Source organism: Rosa chinensis, chromosome 5 (genome assembly GCF_002994745.2).
Source record: "Rosa chinensis cultivar Old Blush chromosome 5, RchiOBHm-V2, whole genome shotgun sequence".
NCBI lineage: Eukaryota > Viridiplantae > Streptophyta > Magnoliopsida > Rosales > Rosaceae > Rosa > Rosa chinensis.
The window spans coordinates 79,071,611-79,094,128 of NC_037092.1; the positions used below are offsets into that span (position 1 = coordinate 79,071,611).

At 40.2% G+C, this 22,518-nt stretch overlaps 1 long non-coding RNA gene across 1 annotated transcript; it reads left to right on the top strand.

Annotated features, from left to right (window-relative positions):
* The first annotated feature begins 18,311 nt into the window (after positions 1-18,311).
* On the top strand, positions 18,312-19,262 carry LOC112164567. Its single transcript, XR_005800042.1, has 3 exons — positions 18,312-18,448; positions 18,661-18,735; positions 18,824-19,262. It is a non-coding gene; the product is annotated as an uncharacterized LOC112164567 (long non-coding RNA).
* Positions 19,263-22,518: the final 3,256 nt, after the last annotated feature.

Sequence of the window (22,518 nt, forward strand, 5' to 3'; positions counted from 1 at the left end):
ATTTGATGGTTTGCAATGTTTGTATTTGATAGAGTACTATTCATTTGGTAAATGGACCAAATAAATGCACAATCTAATTCAGGAATGGGATGTTCAAATGATCACACAACAGATTAGATATAATGATCACTGCCTGTTGTCTGAATGGCCAAAAATGGGACAAAAACACATTGTAATCAATCATATCACACATCAGTTTTTAACGAATCAGTGTTTTCTGATTTATACTCAGACAACAGAATTAATTGAACTCTGTTGTCCTAAATGTTAATCACACAACAGAATTAATTGAACTCTGTTGTCGTAAAAGTTAATCACACAACAGAACCAATTGAACTCTTTTGTCCTAAAGTTAATCACACAACAGATATAGTCCAAGAACTAAAGTTTGAAGATCAATCAAACAACAGACAAAATAAAAAAATGTTGTCTGACATGCTTAACATACAACAGCTTAAAACTGGAACTGTTGTCTAAAGACAGCGCCTCAACTGCTGCGCAACTGTGCTTGACATCTGCCGAGCCATCTGCCGAGCTATCTGCCGAGCTATCACACAACAGTTATAACACATACCTGTTGTCTGTGTGTTTCTCACACAACTGTGTTCCACCGTTGTCTGATTTTTCATCAAACAATGGCTCACTCTACAACGGTGGGTCTCCAAATCCCACAACGGTTTTCTGCCGTTGTCTGATAAGATTTTTGGTGTAGTGATGGTATAGATTTTGTCAATGCTCAATGGTTTGAAAAAAAAAAAAATTTGAGAATCACAAACTGTAGAGCCATGAAGATTTCTTGGAGTGTTGTTTGGAGTATCAGAAGGTTAGAGTGAAGTCAAGGCCCAACACGACGAAATTTGGCCTTCCATGTTCGTTATTTGAGATGTGGAAGTGTGACACCTATGAGAATTTGGCGATCTTGAGCATCGATTTATTTTTGCTCTATTGATTTCTTAGAACCTTTGAATTCCTTTATCTTTCGTTTCTTTTAGCCAAAACCCTAACCCCATTACAACCGGAACAACGACCTTTATGATCCTAGGAAAAGTGTGAGGCAATTTGTGGAGATGAGTCAAAGAGGTGAGCCTATGGGGCAATTCTATATAATTCAAGTGATAGATATTCTTGCATGAGATCATTCTTTATTTTTATTTTTCAGAAAGAGCCTTTCCATCTTAATTTTTCTGTGAGCTTTTTGTTGCTTTGATCTATCATTCGTCTCACATAAACATGAGTGAATAGAATTACCCAGAAAATCTGAGTGCTTCATTGTGAGTGAAATCCCTGGTGAGATTTGAAGTTGAAGCTCATTTTCATATGTCTATTTGGATTGTGGAAATTTATATTGATTTATGGCTGTCTACACAAGCATGGTTGTTATCGGAATTTATTAGCACTCGATTGAAAGTTCTTATGGACCTGCTTTGATAAATGTTGTTATTTGGAAGCTATAAGTTTGAGATTGATTCTCTGAGGTGATTGGAAGGATTAGGAACTTTTCTTTATTCTTGTATGTGTTTTTTCTAGTTAGTCATTAGTTTCTATTCTTGTTTTGCTCGAGGACTAGCAAAGACTAAGTTTGGGGGTATTTGATGTACTCATATTTTCCTAATTTGTTATGCCTCTTAATCTTGATATTTATGTTTAGTTTTCCTTGTTTATGGTTCATTTACTTATTTTAGTGTTTTTATAGGTATGAAGAGCAAGGATGAGAAAAAGAAGCAAAAACAAGAGGAAATAAAGGATTGAAGGTGCTTTGCAATCCTAAAATCTGAAGTAGCCTCTGCAGAACAGCTAACTTTGAGGATTAAACTGTACTGATCCAGAGATAACCAGAAAACGAGCCTTATATGCACGGAAAGACCCAAATGTCTAGTTTCTGGAGAATTTTACGGTTTGTGATTTCGATATCCCTAGAGGGAGATATGGCAGTTTAAGTACAGGCAGTTCAGTCGATACGCAGATTTGTGATGTGTTTCCAAAGGCTCGAGTTTTCAAGGCCTGAATGACTTAGCAAAATCCTGGGAAGATTGATCTAGCATTATGGACCGTCTGAGAGTCCAACATATGTTTCCTTGAAATTCTAAAAGTGCCACATCACCTTTCTTATATGTTAAGTGATTAAGGAGTTCCATAGGCCTAAAGCAAGAAGGAAAAGTTGCATCTTATAAAAGGAGAATGTGTCAAGATAGAGAAGGAGAATTCATCATCAGATTTTCATCAAAGAAAGCTGCTGCCATCACCGTGTTCACCTTCCATCTCCGTTTAACAAGTTCTTTTATGTTTTAAAGATTTTCTATTATGTTTTCTGTGAACATGAGTAGCTAAACTCCTTTTCTAGGGCTAGGATGAGGCCCTAGCATGATTGTTTACATGTTTTGATATTCAATTGATGGATTATTAGTTTCTTTTCAGATGAATTCTTAATCTCTGCTTGAATTGTTGCTTATGTTGAAGTTCTATTGATTCGCGACCTTTAGGGCTTTGCATCTAGTTATCAGAAGATGAATTTGAGGCATAGCTGCAAGATAATTCAAATTATCTTCATGTGATTAAGAATTGTAAATTACATTATTACTTGAGAAAGAATAATGATTTGCTTGATTCCCTTGTTTTCTAAAGCGTAATGAGTCCTACATGTTAAATTTATACTTGAGAAGGATAAACTGCATAGTTAGGATATACGACCTTTACCCGAGAGGGAGAGAATCATGCACTTAAGGAAAAATATGGTCTAGAGTACCTGAGAAGGACTTAGATACGGGAATTATCATTTGGAGAAACGAAAAAATCCTTTGGTTGGTTCAAAATGTAGATAAGATTGCTTGTGGTTGATTCCGACACCCTAGGCTCATCATCATGATATCACGTTCTTACTTTCTAAGTTTCTGTTTTCAAGAAAATTTTCCTTTATCATAAACTCTTTCAAAACCGTGAAAATCATAAGTCCTAGTTTGAGTCATTGTTTTTTTTAATCCAACGAGGTCAACTCTTTATTGAATAGAAAGAAATTACATAATACAGAAATCTGCTATTATAGCAACTATAAGAAACTCAGGAGCAGTAAAATAAAATTGAGCCTCACCGAGACCACAAGCACTAGTATATAGCCAGCTGATGTGCTACTCTATTTCCTTGACGACCAACATGACACACTTGCATACCAAGCTGACCATCTAGAAGGACCCCCACATCCTCATAAATTCTTCCCAGTGCAGAAGTATTGGCCGAGCTGCAGGCCAAGAGTTGACGATGCACCTCCATGGCATCTGTTTCCAAGATTGCTGGAACAAAGCCATAATTTCGAGTGAATTCCAAAGCATGTTGACACGCCAGCACCTCCGCATGTTCAGGAGAAATCAAATTAACCCCGCAAAGGACAAGATCCCCCTGCCAACATAGTACGCCATTCATCCCTGATCGCAAAACCCAATCCACCTGCTCTAGTTTGATGATGGAAAGCTCCATCCACATTTATTTTCAGAAAACCTGCCGGTGGGGAAACCCAACTAACTGCCCTTGAACTAGCAATTCTACGTCGGGGCGGCTTCGAGTTATGAAACAGAAACTTTTGTAGACGGGATATCAACCCCAAACACACATCACCTGCCTCCCTTCTCTTCTGATTCTAGACCCTGTCATTTCGTTCCTTCCATACTCCCCAAAGCAAAAATAAAAGCTCACCAAGCTGAGTAAGAGAAAGAGCTTGGGCACACCTATTCAGCCAAGAAAGAACATCCCCATACGCTATCTGAGGATTATAACATACCTGTTGAAGGATAGCATTTGCTTGCACTACCAATTTTGTGAACGGGCACTCCCTACATAGATGGAGTGTCGTTTCATTATGAGCAGCACATAACACACACGCCGGAGAATCCAACAATACCCTCCTCGTAGCCAGGCTGCCTAAAGATGGCAGAATGTCAAGGCACACTCTCCACATATGTATCTTTGCTTTGTTCGATATAGCCACCTTCCACAACTTCTTCCAGAATGCACTTCCAACTGGCAAAGGCAGGGGACAAAAACTTGAGGAATGAGCAAAAGCATAGCGATAAGCAGTCTTTACCAAGAACTTCCCATCCCGTGATAACTTCCATACCAAACGGTCCACCACATTCCGACTACTCAAAGGAATAGCCGTAATAGCCGCTGCTTCCTTGTCCGAAAATAGCCGATTAATCAAGGGAGCATTCCACACCCCCGTAGCCACCAATAAATCCTCCACCTTATTGACTTCTGCTTTAGCCAAAGCCGAAGGTGCCGGTTTACCACCTGGTAAAGACGGTACCCAACAATCCGTAAAGATATTAAGTGTAGCCCCATTACCCACTTGCCAAACACAGTTTTCTTGAATCAGCTCTCTTGTGGAAAATATACTCCTCCAGGAGTACAAAGGAGTAGCATGCGGTAAAGCCTCCCAAAAAGAGCCATCAGGATAGTATTTCGCTTTGTACAACCGAGCAATCAGAGACATGTGATCATTTAAAATGCGCCAAGCTTGCTTGGCTAACATAGCCGAATTGAAATTGGACAGGCTCCGGAACCCTAACCCACTTTCTTCTTTCGGGTTGCACAAAACATTCCAATTTTTCCAATGAATCTTCCGTTTATCCCATGTGCTACCCCACCAAAATCTTGCACACATTTGTTCCAAATCATCACAAAAATTCTTATTCAAATGAAAGACACTCATAGCATACGTAGGAAGTGCCTGTGCTACTACACGTATCAAAATATCTTTCCCTACACCACTCAACAGCTTGCCTTGCCAAGCAGACAACTTCTTACCCAATCTTTCCTTTATATAATCAAAAGTTGAAGTTTTCTTGCGCCCCACATAAGTGGGTAACCCGAGATACTTCTCATGTGAAGCCACAACCTCCACACCCAAAGTACCCGTAATTTCCTCCTTCACCTCCTCAGATACATTCTTGCTAAACACCACCAAGCTTTTGGCAAAATTAACCAACTGCCCTGAAGCTCGCCTATAAGTCTCCAGAACTTCCAATAGTTCTTGACACGTCCTAAGAGAAGCCTGTGCATAGAGCATACTGTCATCCGCAAATAACAAATGATTCACAGAGGGGGCATTAGGACACACCTCAATCCCGGGTAACAAACCAAAAGCTTGTTTCTTTTGCAACAAGGCCGAAAAACCTTCCGCTCCAAGAAGAAAGAGGTAAGGAGATAAGGGATCACCCTGTCTCAAACCCCTAGTAGGCAAGACAAGTACGTCCCCGTGGCCTACCCCTCACTAGAATACCGTACTGTACTTACACACTGCATCACAACATCAATTCAACTCCTTGCAAAGCCAAAACAAATCATAACTTGTTCTAGAAAAACCCATTCCATTCTATCATAAGCCTTACTTAGATCAAGTTTCAAAGCCATGTATCCCTCATTACCATCCCTCTTATTATGTACAAAATGAGCCATCTCATTGGCCACCAAAATGTTATCTGTAATCAACCTCCCTGGAACAAAAGCACATTGGAATGGAGAGATCACCGACGGTAAGACTACCTTCAATCTATTAACAATCACCTTTGAGCAGATCTTGTAAATGACATTACAGAGGGCAATGGGTCGCAAGTCTGACATATTCTCAGGATTGTCTACCTTTGGAATGAGACAAATATGCGTGAAATTAATTTTCTTGAGAATCAGCCCTGTATGGAGAAAATTTTGAACTGCTACAACCACATCCTTCCAATAAGCTCCCAATAGTGTTGGAAAAAAAGTGGCGGACGATTGTTGGAGTCTCAAATCCAACTGAGTTGCTTATTCGTCTATAAGGACCCATTATAGAGCATTGTGGAACTTGAGTATCGTGTTAATAGATGCTTAGGTATTTTGACAAGGTCAAACCTTCAAGCACCCTCATGATCATCCGTAGTCTTGATCCTGAAAATGATCTTCTTCGTCTAAATGATGATGACGAAGATGTGCTAGAGGCAGGAGTGTCTTACTTAAGTATAATAGGTGCATTATTGTACTTAGCTCAATGCACAAGACCGAACATCTCATTTGCAGTAAACTTGTTAGCTAAGGTATAGCTCTGCACCCACGTGACACCATAGGATTGGTGTAAAAGATATCTTTCGATACTAGAGTTGCATTTTGTTTCCCAAAGTAAGTGTGATGTCTAGGAAGGTTATGAGATTAGTGGTACTTAAGCGAGCCTTGCTCCACTGACATCTCTTTACTCACCTGGTCACATTCATTTTGGAATTACCGAAAGAAGTTAGACGACTACTATTGTTTTGCATTAGCTAACATTTTGGATTAGATTTCCTTTAGTCAAAGATACAATGATGTAACTCCGTTGGCTTATGAATAAAATTTCGAGTTCTTTTCATTATGACTCCATTTTGATCGATTCTGAATATACTCCTTTGTGACTACGATAGCTGGGCCATCAGTATTAATTCAAGGACAGGGAATAGCCTAAGTTCCCCTTGCCAAATGGCACCTTGATTACTGTCACAGAAACTCTCTACACTTCTAGGGCGAATCGCACCTATGAATAGCCAACGGATTCCATGCAAAAATGCATGTAGAGAACGGAAATGAGTTCCTTTGCAATGCCTCTAACGATTGCAAACAAAGGCACATCTTAGAGAAGTTTATGTGTCTCTCTAGGAGACTCTATGTCACTATTCGAGCTATTAAATCCAATGAAGTTATGAGAGAAGATCTCTTGGATTTAGACACATATTGGCTTTTTCACGACAGGATAGGTCATCTTGGTCATGATATGATGATTCGTCTACTAAAGACTTCACATGGACATCTTTTCTATCGAGCGAAATGAAGCATGAATCAAAAGTTGATTTTTGGACTAAGTGTGACCGACGCTGCTGCCTAGGGCACCACCTCCGTCCACCACCAGCCTAGGGCTGGCACAGTCCCTAACCATGACACTATGGATAGCGTCTATCATAGTGATAGCGCCCCAGGTGATGCTGCAATCACCAACTTGCTTCAAATAGCGTTTCAGACACTCAGGCCCAACCAAAATCCTCATTGGTTGCTTTTAAAGCCTCTCGCTCGGTTTACAAAGCATGTTCCTTAGGGAAATTAGGACAAGACCGTCCTATGAAAAAGATATAAAAATACTCATTCTGTTATTACATAGAATCCGTGGGGATTCTGTGGACTAGTTCAACCAACTTGTGGACGTTTAAATATCTCATGATGTTGGTTGACACGCAAACATGCTGGTCACGTGTTGTGCCATTGTCCACTTATAAATGCTGCTTATGCTACACTCCTAGCACATATCATACAACAATGGGCTCACTCCCCGGATCATCCTATTCAGTCAATTGGATTTGACATTGCTAGAGCGTTTACATCGAAGACTTTCGATGTTTATTGCATTGGGACTAATGTTGGACATCATATTCCCATGAACACACCCAAATGGTCTCGCGGAAATGACTACGATGGTAGTCTGGACATTGGTAATGCACACCAATCTCCTTACATTCGCTTGGGGTGATGCAATATCACATGCAGCAATGCTCATTCGTCTATGACCTACCGCCACTCAATCTACCTCTGCGTTACAACTAGTGACAGGGTACAAGTATCGTACTTACGCATATTTGAGTGTGCCAATTGAGTCGCCACAGCGCTCTATGACAGGTCCTTACAGACAAATGGGCAACTACATTGGATTTAAGACTCCAACAATCGTCCGCCACTTAATGCCCTTGCAAGACGATCTCATTACCGCTAGATTTGTGGGTTGTCACTTTGATGAGACAGTCTTCCCGTCATTAGGGGGAGATAAGAACACAGATGTTCAGCAAGAACGATAGGAATTGTCGTGGCTTGTCCCCACTATGTCCCATCTCGATCCTTGTTAAAGTGACGAGATCGCACAAATATGTTGCAAACATGCCTGCAAGGAAGTACGTCTCTATGAGAGGATGTAGCGCCACCCTACATGGAGGTAGGCATGACGCCAACGCCAAAGAGAGTGGCACTCTGGCGTTACAGGCCATGGCCCCAGCTAGGATGTGTGGGAGGCCCGTGGGTTCAAAGAACACTTTGGCACATTCCAATCCTTTGATCATCAAGACTCAAAATCCGTCTCATGAGAATCTTCCCGGTTAGGGTTATCATTGGGGGACGCCTCAACGTTAGAACCTATTCTTGAGAATACAGAGCTCTATGAAAATTACACTAGTGTACATGAGATGTGGGATAGAAACTCCATCATAATTGATGATGTAGTTGCGCATTTTGTTGCGCATGAGTTTGTTGAGTCTGACGATATCGAACTAAGCTCCGTTGATGGATGAATGCCAACATAGAGAAATCTGGCCTAAATGGAAAGATGTGATCTAGGTTAAGTTGGATTCTCTAACGAAGAGGAAGGTTTTTGAGCCAGTGATGCCAACACCTCCTAACATAAAACCTATTGACTAATGGGTCTTCATTAGAAAGCGTGATGAGAAAAAGATATGGCAATCTCACCTTATGGCACAAGGCTTCTCACAAAATGCCCTGGAGTCGACTACGATGAGACATATTCTCTCGTAATGGATGTCATTACACTCCACTACCCTGTCAGTTTGGTAGTTTCCGAATAACTGATTATGTAGCTTACAAATGTGGTCACTACGTATCTCTATGGGGATCTAGATACAGAATATACATGAAGGTTCATGGTGAACTTCATTTACCCAAGTCAAGTGGCTCTAGACCACGAAGCGCGTTTACAAAAAGGTTGAAACGCTCACTAAAATGACTACTTGATTGGGAAGGATATGCCCACGCATTTCCATAACAAGTTTCAGATTCTATTGCCGTTCATGTTGGACATGATCTTCATTGGAAGCCCTTAAAGAGTTAAAGGAAACCGCTGAACACTTGAAATCCGAGTTTGAGATGAAAGATTTTGGGAGAACATGATTATGTCTCGGTTTGGAACTTGAGCATCGTGTTGATAGATGCTTAGGCATTTTGACAAGGTCAAGCCTCCAAGCACCCCCATAATTGTCCGTAGTCTTGATCCTAAAAAGGATCCTCTTCGTTCAAAGGATGATGACGAAGATGTGCTAGAGACAGGAGTGCCTTACTTGAGTACAATAGGCGCATTATTGTACTTAGTTCAATGCATAGGACCGAACATCTCATTTGCAGTGAACTTGTTAGCTAAGGTATAGCTCTGCGCCAACGAGAAGCCATTTGATTGGTGTAAAAGACATCTTTCGGTACTTGAGATGTACAATTGATATAGGCTTGTTCTATCCCTACAGAGAGATGATGGATTCAGACCCATCACACACCAGAAACGCCGCCAACTCTGGCATGCGTTCTCTATCCCCACCCCAAAACGACATAAGTGTTTTGGAAGGTTTTGCTGATATTGGGTATACAAAGGTCATTCCCAAACTGGTTAAGTGTTCACAATAGGTAAATACCATGATATCTAGGAAGGTTATGAAATTAGTGGTACTTAAGCGAGCCTTGCTCTACCGACATCTCTTTACTCACCTGGTCACATTCATTTTGGAATTACCGAAAGAAGTTAGAAGGCTACTATTGTTTTGCAAACGAGAATTGATGATGTAGTTGCATTTCGTTGTCATACATCTCTAGTCATACGCAAACGAGATGTATGTTGGGAGCGTGGTTCGATATCATCGGACTTAACAAACTCATACGCAACGAAATGCGCAACTACATCATCAATTATGATGGAGTTTCTATCCCATGTCTCATGTACACTAGTGTAATTTTCATAAAGCTCTATATTCTCAGGAATATGTTCTGACATTGAGGCGTCCCCCAACGATAACCATAATCCAGAAGATTCTCATGAGACGGATTTTGAGTGTCGATGATCCAAGGATTAGGTTGTGCCAAAGCATCTTTCGAACCCACGGGCCTCCCACACATCCTTGCTGGGGCCCTGGCCTATAACGCCAGAGTGTCACTCTCTTTGGCGTTGGCGCCATGCCTACCTCTGTGTAGGGTGGCTCTACGTCCTCTCGTAGGGACGTACTTCCTTGCAGGCATATTTGCAGCAGATGTGTGATCTCGTCACTTTAGTAGGGATCGAGATGAGACATAGTGGGGACAGGCCACAACAATTTCTGTCGTTCCTACTGAATATCTGTGTTCTTATCTCCCCCTAACGATGGGAATACTGTCTCATCAAAGTGACATTCGTAAATCTAGCGGTAAGCATCTATTAATACCTTGTCATTATTTGTTTTAGTCTATTTTTGTTTCTTGTTTTGTGTGTTTGTTAGTTTAGTTAACTTAGGTTTTCATATTGTGAGTTGAACTAATATTCTCGTGGGAACGACAACCCCTTCTCTTCCATTACTATACTACATCCACCCTGTATACTTGCAGGAATTAATTCCATTAGTTGTGGCATAGCATGGCTTGGCAGCGACTCGGCAATGCAACGGCGAGGCGTGGCGGCTGATCGTATGTTGTGGCGTATGGGTTGGTGCATTGGGCCTAGTTATGGGCCGACCTGTCAGGGTTTTGAGGAGCACATTCTTTAAGCTGCTCTTTGGGCTTGAGTGAATGGGGCTTTTTTGGCCTCTTCTATGTTAGTAATTAGTTTTACTTTCAATAATTTCCTAAGGTTTTTAGGGACTAATGCTACTGGGTGTAGTTAGCCTGCAGATTATGATGTTTCTTTTACATCTTGATAATGGAAGCTTCTGGAGCACCGCAATTGAGCGCATTGGCAAAAGAAGTTTTTCACACAAAATTATCTCTTTGTAGGTAGTATTGTAGCTTGTTAGGCTCCTTGTTTATGCATGTGAGCTTCGATGTTTAAGCAAATGGTGCATGATTCCCATTTTCTGGGAAATTGTAAGTGTCGTTCTGGCCTGCGATTATCAATGAAATCTTTATTTACTAAAAAAAAATTATAAAATAAAATAAAATAAAAAAACATAAACCTCTACCTTTTAGTAAGGTTGCAAGTAAATTAATGAAAAACACAAAATCTACCTTTAAAATAGAAAGTTTAAATTACCAAAAAGTAAATTTCATATTCATTTAAACCTATAAAGTCTTTGAATTCAAAAAAATATATATACATATATGTGTGTGTGTGTGTAAAGAAAGGCTCCATATTTAGCAATAATGATGAGTAGAATAAAAATTGCAATAATGATGGGACCAATAAAAAATCTACAATTAAGGTATTTAAAGAAAACGTTAATTTTGCTAGTTGACAATGTTTATCAGCTTTAAATAGTGCCAATATGTGTAATTTAGAAAAGACAAAAAAAAAAGGCAATATTTTATCCTAGTTGGCAATAATTAGGTGTAGATTGAGAAAAATATATATATGTGGGTTTTTTCCATTAGATTTTATAGGAATTGGGTCTATAATGAATTTCCTCATTTTTATGGGAAAGAGTGGATTTTGTGTTTTTGAGTATCTTTTTTAGTTCTGAATTTAGGGTAAAATAGACTAAGAAACCACAACCATCATCTGGAGAATATTTTATTGTATAAGAATGAAAGGTTCTCAATTATGTGCATCTTCTTAGTTATGTTAAGGACTTCAAATAATGTTCTCGATTGGTATTTTTGGCTATTTAGAGCCAACAATCGAAGGATCAAAACATTCTTGTTGTCAGTTCAATAGGAGATGTCTCATGAGTCATGAACTTTTTCTTTTTTTTTTAATTAAAATAAGGGATGAGGCGATATTAGCTCCTCGGAAGTAGACGATTTAGGGAGCAAGTCCCACCCTCAAACCCGAAGGTGAAGGGTCTACCACACTCTGGGAGCCCACCGCCCGTCCCCTTATTATTTTTTGGGTGCGGCTATTGTCACCCTACCATTTTCTTAGTTCACCCTACAAACACATGAATTATTGAAAGACTATATTACCCAAATGTAAAATGACTAATAAGTACATTAATTTTTAAAAATCCAAATATGTAAGAAAAAATAATACATAAGTAATTAATTAAATATAAGGGAAAATTTTACAAACAGTACACCAAGTAAAGGCCACTAATAATTTCCATACATAAAGTTCCAAACTGAACATTTCGGTACATGGACTTTTGAGCCCGACCCACTATGTAGACACGACGTCAATGACGCCGTTAAATATTACCTTGCAGAAAAGGGTAATTTGGTACTCTCACACTCTAATTCATTTTTTTTGGTAAAAAAAAAAAGAAAAAAAAAAAGAAGGAAAAACAGTTCTCCTCTCTCTCTCTCGCTCGTGGAGCCGGAAGAAGGAAGAAGAAAGAGATAAAAACGAAGGAAAAAAAAAAACAGAAAAAAAAAAATTATTAAAAAAAAAAAAAGAACTGAGGGCATAATAGACATTTTGGTGTCAATGACGTCATGTACTGATAGTGGGTCGAGTTTCAGATTTCGTGTACCGAAATGATTGGTTTGGAATTTTATGTATAAGAATTATTAGTGGCCTTTACTTGATGTACTGTTTGTGAAATTTTCCCTAAATGTAAAGACTACTTAATTTCTCATTGGATAACATTAATTTTTATCTTCTCCACCCAAATTTGAATTTATTACTCTTTGTTTTGTCTTTTTGTTGCATCCTCATCTTTAATTCGATATTTAATTCACAAAACTATTAGTGCTACTGTGCTAGCTTCATCAAAATCTTTGCAAATACCCTTTGTGAACACCGCAAATAAAAAAATTAAAACACGGCAAAAAAAAAAAATCAATCTCTTCTTCATTGCTCATAGTTGTAAATTTATTAATATTTTTACATGGATTGAAATAGAGAACATTGAAATTGAAAACAAAAATAAAAAAATGGAAGTAAATCAGACTATGATTTTATTAGGAAACTTTAATATATTTATTTTTTTATTGGTATAAATTAAATGAGTGATTTTTGTTAAAAATATTTATTTTTTAATTGGATATGTCATATAAGGATATTCTTGGAAAGAGAAATGGGTTAGATAAGTAAATTTAATAACTGAAATTAAAATGTAGGGTGTAATGAGCAAGTAGAGTGAATAAAGAAAATAGTAGGGTGGCAATAGCCGCACCCTTATTTTTTTTATTAATAATAAAGAAAAATACAAAAAAGAGAAGGGAGGACAAAAGCCAAACCCCAAAAGTACAGACCCAAGAAAGAAATAAAAGATGGAAGAGAAATAAATTTTCCATCTTTGGAATAGAGAAAAAGAAAGAAATAAACTCCAAGAAGCCCAAATCAACATCAAGAAGAAACACGAGAATAAGGGAACCCCTGGTCATCCATTCTCAAGTATGGAGAGATCTCGGGTGGAGGTGAGGCATGCCAAATTAGAGATGAAGAAGCCAAACCCAAATTTGTTAACCTACCTGCCACAGAATTTCCTTCACGAAGAACATGAGAGCAGTGAAATGTCATTGACTGAATGCGAGATAAACAATTCAACCAAGCAATGCGCAGTGGCCAAGGAGGTGCAAATGAGGTAGAGGAAATACATGCTAAAACACTCGTCTAATCACTCTCCAACCAAATACAATGCCAGCCCATTCGAAAAGCAATCTCAATACCAATTATAACTCCCATTAACTCCACAAAGAAAGTTGAGTGTTGACCTAAACCTTGACAATAACCTCCAAAATATTGACCATTCGCAACCCGAAAAACACCACCACAAGCTACAGGGCCAGGATTACCTTTAGCTAACCCATCAGTGTTAAGCTTAATCCAAGGAAAAATAGGGGGATGCCAAAGAACTAACCGAGGAGCAACTGAATTACGAGCAACTAGTTGGATTCCCAGGCTCACTAGCAACTGAGAGTCCAACACACTGCGGGAATAACCAGGCAAATGAGGAGCAACAAACCGCAACCAAGATTTAATAGAGCAAAAAACATGCATAAGAGAAGGCCTCTTATTATTAAAACAAAGCTTATTGCATGTTTTCCAAATAGCCATGAAAGCAAACAGACAGCCCGCAGGCCATAAATTTTTTAGCTGAGGAGAAAACGGTTTACCAATAATTGTACTCCATAAATCACCAATTGAGCCATGAGTTGGTAACGAAGTACCAAAACAGCATGACAACCATTGCCAAACATGCTAAGCGAAGGAACAAGAAACAAATAAATGAGTTGAGTCCTCCATAGTGCAGAAAGAGCAAAGCTAACATACCGAAACCAATGGGATGCCCCGTCGTTGAAGTTGGTCATCGGTGGGTAACTTGTTATGGAAGAGGCGCCAAACAAGAATAGAGAACTGCGGTGGCATAAAATGCCTCCAAACTTGAGCTTGTGGACCATTAGAAGCAAAGTGTGGACGTAGAAGATTATAACCCTGAGAAGGCAAACTATGAATCTCATCTACTAGAGCTGGAAATAAAGTAGAGAAACGGCGTGGCAAACTCCATTGCTGACCAAAAATAAAGGAAGCTACAGTAGTTGTTAAAGGCTTAGGGAAACGATTGACCTGCAGTTGGTCAAGAAGAGAAGTATCAAGCCACCGATCAGACCAAAAAAGAACAGACTTACCATTTCCTATGAGCCATCTTGAGTGTTGGAAAATTATTGGAAGAGTAGCTTTCAATCCCTGCCATAATGACGAACCAAAATAGCGATAATTCATATGACAGGAGATCGAGAACCTCGTACAAGCAAAAGAACTCCATAGAGATTTCAAAGTGAGAGTACTCCATCCCATGGTCAAGAGAGCAGCCCTATTAAGAGTCTGAAGATCCCGCAAACCAAGTTCAGACTCAACTTTACGAACACAAACTTGGCGCCAAGAGACGGTAATTAACCATTTTCCTAATGCAATATTTCCAGACCAAATAAAATTTCGTGCACAAGCCAATAAATGTTTCAACAAAGATGGTGGTCACAAGTACACTGAAAAGCTATGAAGAAATAAACTTTGAAAAATATCATGAACCAATTGAACTCGGCCTGCCATAGATAATAATTTTCCATACCACCCAGCAAGACGCGCTTTTGCTTTGTCAGCAATAGACTAAAGATGAACACGTCATGGCTTACCCTTAAAGATGGGAACACCTAAATAAGTGAAAGGAGCAACCCCTGACTTGAACCCCAAAATTCTTTGAACATGCTTACGCCGATGAGAATAAGAATCCCCCATATAGAAGGTACTTTTATTTTTGTTAATCAATTGTCCAGAAGCAGCAGCATAAGAGTCCAAAAATAACTGCAAACGATTAAGAAATGAAACATCACCTCTGCAGAAAATGAACAAATCATCAGCATAGAGCACATGAGTAAGCTTGCAGCCTCTTGGCAAAGATATAGACTTTACTCTTCCAGAAGAAAAAAGAGAAGAAAGTCCCCTACTAAGAGCTTCCTCAGTGAGACAAAATAGAAGCGGGGAAAGAGGATCACCCTGTCTAACCCCGCGAGCACAAGAGAAGAAACCATGGGGAGACCCGTTTACTAAAATTGATAATCTTGCTTATTGGAGAATTGTATGAACCATATCCCTGAACCGCGAAGAGAAACCAAACTGCTCCAGAACTTGGAGAAGGAATTGCCAATTCAAAGTGTCCACACTTTGCTTCTAATGTCTCATGAACTATTTGCTAAAATCATCTTGTTGAACCTATGTCATGTCTTTGCTTTCCATATTTCCGAGGTTATGATGAAAAAGAAGCTTTTCCATTTAATGTCTTTGTCAAGTTTGTGGGTGTGTTGCTCCAATCCTGCGTTTCTGATTTGGAATCTCAAATTTCATACTTGCATCATGTATGTCTATGTGCATGATTTTGTGAAGGCCATAGAAAGGCACTTGACCTATGTATTGCAACGGTTGCTCTAATCCTCTTTCTATGATCTAATTGTTGGGGTCAATGCTCATATGTGTGGGTTCAGGTCAGGAGGAAAGTTATCAGCTCCATTTTCAAAAGATTAAGAAAAAGTTATCGGCCCCATGCCATCTTCTGCCCTGTCTATAGGAAGTTTAGATGAATATTGAAATCATATCTGGGGTGTCTTTATGATCTTTGTACTATTGGTCATTGTTTCCCTGAATCAGTGATTCATTGATTAGTATACAATGATATTGCAATGTCCTTTGTCCTTTTAATTTGATGAAGATAAGATGGAGCTATACCGGTGAGAATCTCGAAATGTATCCAATTTTTCTGATAGTCTTATCAAGAAAAAAAAAAATGAAGCCAATAGTTCTTCAAATTATTATATTGTCATTGATCCTTTACAATGACTGAGCAGACAATATAAACTTTAGCACCAAGCATAATCAGCAAACTCTTTTAAGGGAACATATTCACATGTCGATAAGAATGACAATGAAATGAAACCAAGAGAAAATTTGCAATGCTTCAACCCAAATTTACACTGGATGATACACTCCCATTTAAAATTTAAAGTGTTTTTTTGGCCCCTATCATGATCATGTTCATTTGTGTGATTAGGCTTGAATGAATTACTCCATTGAAGACTCTATCAGTCTATTATATGCTGGATTTGCTCTCCATACCTAAGCTAGCACTACAACAAAATTGGTCTCTTACAACACACAATGTGCGCCGTAAAAGACAACTTTACCGCACAAATAAGCGTGACGTAAAAGACCAGGTCGTAAAAGACAAATTTTTCTTATGACACACAAAATGTGCGCCGTAAAAAATATTTTTTGCACGTCGTAAAACACTCGTTTGTGCGCCGTGAAAGATGTTTTACAACTTTGATTGCGTGCTGTAAAAGACCATTTTACGTGTCATAAAAGACTATATTTTACGTGTCGTAAGAGACTCCTTTTGCGTGTCGTAATGGAATGGCACCATGTAATATGATTTTCATAGTGTAATGGGCTAGAACATTACAGATAGATCTACAAGTTAAACTAATATTATTTGATCTACAAGTTGGTTATGTAATATCATTTCAAATTACAAAATCATAGTATAATTAAACTAATATTATTTTGCGAATCGCTGCGAGTGAGATACAAGATCCAACGATACTCATTTGAGGAAGGAAATGCTTGAATCGGACGCCGAACTTTCGAGGACGGAGAGAGGTTTCGGAGAGAGGTCGCCGGAAAAACAGAGAGGCAGTGAGGGAGATAATCCATGGACTCTGAGATGAAATCAATTAGATCTCGGAAGAAGGAAGATCTAATGCGTGGGCAGGTCCTGAGCTCAAGAACTTAATTGAGAGAGAGAGAGAGAGGGCTTTGCTTCGATATTCATCAGGAAAATACTAAAGAGGAGAACAAAAATGAGGAAAAGTAATATTTTCATCAAAAAAAAATTAATACTTATAACTCATTTACGACATGCTAGAAAAGTAAATCGTAAAAGACTATTAAAATAACTCATTTACGGCACACATATTGTGCACGCCGTTAATAGATAACTAAATTTACGGCACACATAAGATGCACGCCGTGAATGACCCGAATAAAGACATTCCGACGGCACACATGAGATGTGCGTCGTAAATGACAGTCTTTTGACGTGCGCCATAAATGACCAATTTTGCTGTAGTGGGTTCTTTGCCAAATGGTACTCAAATTTCCTTACCATTATACGGACGGACAGGATTTATATTAACTTCCAAAGTACTCATTCCAGAATTTCCTGCAAATCTGCAGAAATTAAAGCAGCTGCAAAGCTTCCTACTGTTTTGTTTTCATTACTAGCAACGTGCTAGGCACTAGTTTGAGTAAACATTGGAATCACTAGCTAACCACTCATACATTAACCTCAATCTTCAAGAATAGTACCCACATTAGTTTTAAAGAAGCTAAAATGAAGAATGCACGCACTGCATCTCATCAGTCCTGGGAAGTCTCCGGGTGTCGCACCACCTACATCTTGAGGAAACAATAAACTAAACTGACTTACTGACGTTCATAAACTTATCAAATTCCAACTAAAGACGTGTAACACCAGTCCAGCTATGATGGCTTTGTGGACAAGATCACTGTACCAAAGGAATATGTGGTTTGGCATGGATAGAAACCATAGTACTTTTCCGATTAGACATCGATTCAATCAAACTAGAGCTGGTTCTGGTAAAGAAACGAACTCATCGGCCGGATGTGGCAGTTTTAAGGTCTGATGATGAGAACAGACCTTATTGTTACTGGCAAGCGATGAATGATACGTAAATTATTGCTACTTTTGTGATTATAAAAAAATTTTCTTGGAGACTAAAACCTATAAAAATTTCCTAGAACATGGACCTCACAGGTGGTTTTATTATTAATTCTGACCAAAAAAATGGAGACTAAACCTAGAACGTGGAACTCGCAGGTGGTTTATTATTCTAAATCCTTTTTGATTCCTTCTTCTCACCTCATAATGTTAAGAAGGCAAAAATTGACCAAGAATAGTGAGAGCTCAAGAACTGAAGAAAGTCGAGTGTGAAGCAAACCGAAAACAAAATCCACCCATCTTTCTTCAACAATTAAAGAAAGTACGTTCAGGGTTGGACTCAGGTTGGCTACCCTACCATTTTGGTGGTCTCTTTTTAGTCATTCACTATAGCTGATAACTGTACTAATTTTCCTCTCTCAGTGGTTTAAGTTTTCTCTTTCAATTAAACTTTTGGATGAGTGAATAGTAAATTTCTGGCTATGCACTACTATGAGGATACTGATTTTGATGAAAGCGAAAACCGAGAACTAATAGGGATTGAAGTTTTGAACAGGAAAAATGTTGCCTTTAATAGAGCTTTGGTTTCTCCAATCTGCTTCAAGATGGGATATTCATCCCAGAGTGCAAGGTAAGTCATATTGACTGGATATGAGCTAAATTGTACAAATTATCTCTTCGTGATTTAATCACCTTTACTCAAATGCTTATCAAAGCAGACTTGAAGGCAAGGTGGCACTAATTACTGGAGCAGCAAGCGGCCTAGGAAAGGCAACTGCATCAAAATTCATCAGCAATGGTGCCAAGGTTGTTCTTGCAGATATCGAACACCAGCTTGGGCAAGACGCGGCAAAGGAGATTGGTCCTAATGCCAGCTTCATTGCCTGTGATGTCACAAAAGAATCCGACATTTCCAATGCTGTGATTTCACCATCTCTAAGCACAGCCAGCTTGATATTATGTACGGAAATGCAGGTGTAGCTTGTAACTCTCCTCCAAGCATTGTGGACCTTGACCTGGCAGTGTTTGATCGGGTCATGAACATCAATGTCTGAGGAGTACTGGCAGGAATTAAGCACACTTCGCATGTGATGATCCCTCGCAAAACTGGCTCAATTCTCTGCACACCCAGCATCGCAAGACTAATGGGAGGAGTAGCACAGCACACCTATTCTCTGTCCAAGTCTGCTGTCATAGGCATTGTCAAGTCTTGTTGATGTCATAATTTGGTTCGACAAATACTTTTGACTTTTCAACCAATTCCACGTGGTACGTGTTGAAATGTCAAAGAGTCCACGTAGGACTCTGATCTTTCGACGCACTTAAACCTTTCATCGAGAAAGAAAAGATAACCCTAATATGGAAATAATCATGACTAGTGAGATGCCTCACTTTGGTACTCCAAGTCTTTAACCTTGGATCTCCACCTCTTAAGTCTTGGACGATCACCATGTGATTGACTCACCATCTTGGATGGCAAGGCAAAAGCATATCACGACCTCACTACTATAATAGCACAGTCCAAAGGAACCAAGAGTCTCAATTCCCAAGACCAAGAGTTCGACCCCCAAGCTTAGAAGCCTCGACCTCTAAGGATCATGACCACGAGCTCCAAGGCTAAAGCCTCGACCTCCAAGCTCACGTACATGTAATCGTCATGATGAGACATGGAGCACCAATCAAAGCAAAATCTCACCAACCATGCCACATGTCAAGTACTGATATAAGGCATGGCCTAATAGTAATTCTAGGAAAAGGGAAGCTTGGATAAGCGACACCTGTCCCTGACCCTTCACCAACCATATCGGACCACATGGTGGTGACATCTGTCACGTACCAACTCTGTCAGCCCATCCCGGAGTGTCAGTAGGCAGAGAGTGGGAGGCTGACACCCCAATTTTATGGGATTGAGCCATGCCTTTCCCTTTCCACGTCAACTCTCTTCTCTTATAAATACCCAGCCTTCACAAGGCTGAAGGGGGGACTTCAACTTTCTCTTCTCTCCGAAAGCTATGCCAAAATGCATAGTCCTTTCCATAGAGCTCCGCCAACTCGAGGTGGTGGAAGCCCAACATCAGGTGGAGGAAGCCCGACGTGAGGCCATCAGTTCCACCCAAGAAACGAGCTTGGAAGCCCAACACCAGGTGGAGGAAGCCCAACATCAGGTGAAGGAAGTCCGAGACGAGACTATCAGTTCCACCCAAGAAACCAGCTTGGAAGCCCAACACCAGGTGGAGGAAGCCCAACATCAGGTGAAGGAAGTCCAAGACGAGACTATAAGTTTCACCCAACAAGGAGCTTGGAAGCCCAACACGAGGTGGAGGAAGCCTGACGTGAGGCCATCAGTTCCACCCAAGAAAAGAGCTTGGAAGCCCAACATCAGGTGAAGAAAGTCCGAGATGAGACTATCAGCTTCACCTAACAAGGAGCTTGGAAGCCCAACACGAGGTGAAGGAAGTTCGAGACTAGACTATCAGCTTCACCCAACAAGGAGCTTGGAAGCCCAACATCAGGTGGAGGAAGCCCGACGTGAGGCCAGCAGTTCCACCCAAGAAAGGAGCTTGGAAGCCTAACACCAGGTGGAGGAAGCCTAACACCAGGTGGAGGAAGCCCAACATCAGGTGAAGGAAGTCCGAGACGAGACTATCAGTTTCACCCAACAAGGAGCTTGGAAGCCCAACACAAGGTGGAGGAAGCCTGACGTGAGGCCATCAGTTCCGCCCAAGAAAAGAGCTTGGAAGCCCAACACTAGGTGGAGGAAGCCCAACATCAGGTGAAGAAAGTCCGAGACGAGACTATCAGCTTCACCCAACAAGGAGCTTGGCAGCCCAACACGAGGTGAAGGAAGTCCGAGACGAGACTATCAGCTTCACCCAACAAGGAGCTTGGAAGCCCAACATCAGGTGAAGGAAGTCCGAGATGAGACTATCAGCTTCACCCAACAAGGAGCTTGGAAGCCCAACACGAGGTGGAGGAAGCCCGACGTGAGGCCATCAGTTCCACCCAAGAAAGGAGCTTGGAAGCCCAACACCAGGTGGAGGAAGCCTAACATCAGGTGAAGGAAGTCCGAGACGAGACGATCAGCTTCACCCAACAAGGAGCTTGGAAGCCCAACACGAGGTGGAGGAAGCCCGACGTGAAGCCATCAGTTCCACCCAAGAAAGGAGCTTCGAAGCCCAACATTAGGTGGAGGAAGCCCAACATCAGGTGAAGGAAGTTCGAGACGAGACTATCAGTTTCACCAAACAAGGTAGCTTGGAGGCCCAGCATCAGGTGAAGGAAGCCCGAGGCCATACCTTCAGTCACAAGAGGTGAACGACCAAGGCTAGGCATAGGACCACCAGGGCATACCTTCAGTCACAAGTGGACGACCAGGGCTACTCATGTAGTCAAACTAATCGAAGGAAAAGATAGGCCGACTTGAAGAAAACAACCCCACCACTTTACACTTGGATTTCAACGGAACCTCCGTTGACTCGTTGATGCCGAAATTGGCACCAACAAGTCTCTGGCTGCAGATCTATGCCAGCATGGGATCCGGGTCAATTCCATATCCCCATTCGGCATTCCAACTCCAATATTGGTAATCAACGAAATGAGTCAGATTTATCCAGGAGCTGATGTAGAGAAGCTAATCAAAATTTTACATCACTTTGGCGCTTTAGAAGGAGCAAACTGTGAACCCAATGGCATTGCCAATGCTGCACTTTATCTAGCTTCAGATGATGCTAAGTATGTTAGTGGGCATAATTTGGTTGTAGATGGAGGTTTTACATCTGTCAAGATTTCAAAGGCCCCTGCACCAGATCAGGTGCTTTAACCACTCCAGTCAATTCTTGTAATGCAAAGATCAAAGTTCCCAATTCAAACCACTTTCTAGTTTCTACTACTGTATGATGATTCACAGAGAATAAAGAAACAAGCTAAACCCTCAAGCAACATTGAATTATGAAAGCTTAGTAGTACATACAAAATGACAGAGAAGATAAATTTAGTGAAGGAAAAGCGAAAACCTTCAATGGGTTTGACAACTAGGCCTGCTCTATCCTTTTAGCAATCAAATTCACAGCTGCATTGGCTGATGAGAATGCACCATGAAAACTTTCCTGATAAGAAACGGAAAGAACAGTCTTTGTGAGAATTGGCTACGATGAAATCAAGAAATTGAGTGCAGGCACAGCAACATTGATTTTAGCTGTAAGTTCATCGTAGGAGGCAGAATTGAACTTTGGAAATGCTGTAATTATTCGAGCTGCATACAAGGATTTCATGGTTTTTGATGGAGGAAAATAAACTTCAAGTGTTTTCTCTGCCTGGAATTTACAGATGATGACCCTTTTAATGGTTTTAGACCTGCAACGTTTTGATTCTTTTGGATGAGACTCTGAAAGAAGGTTACTTGCTTCCCAATCCA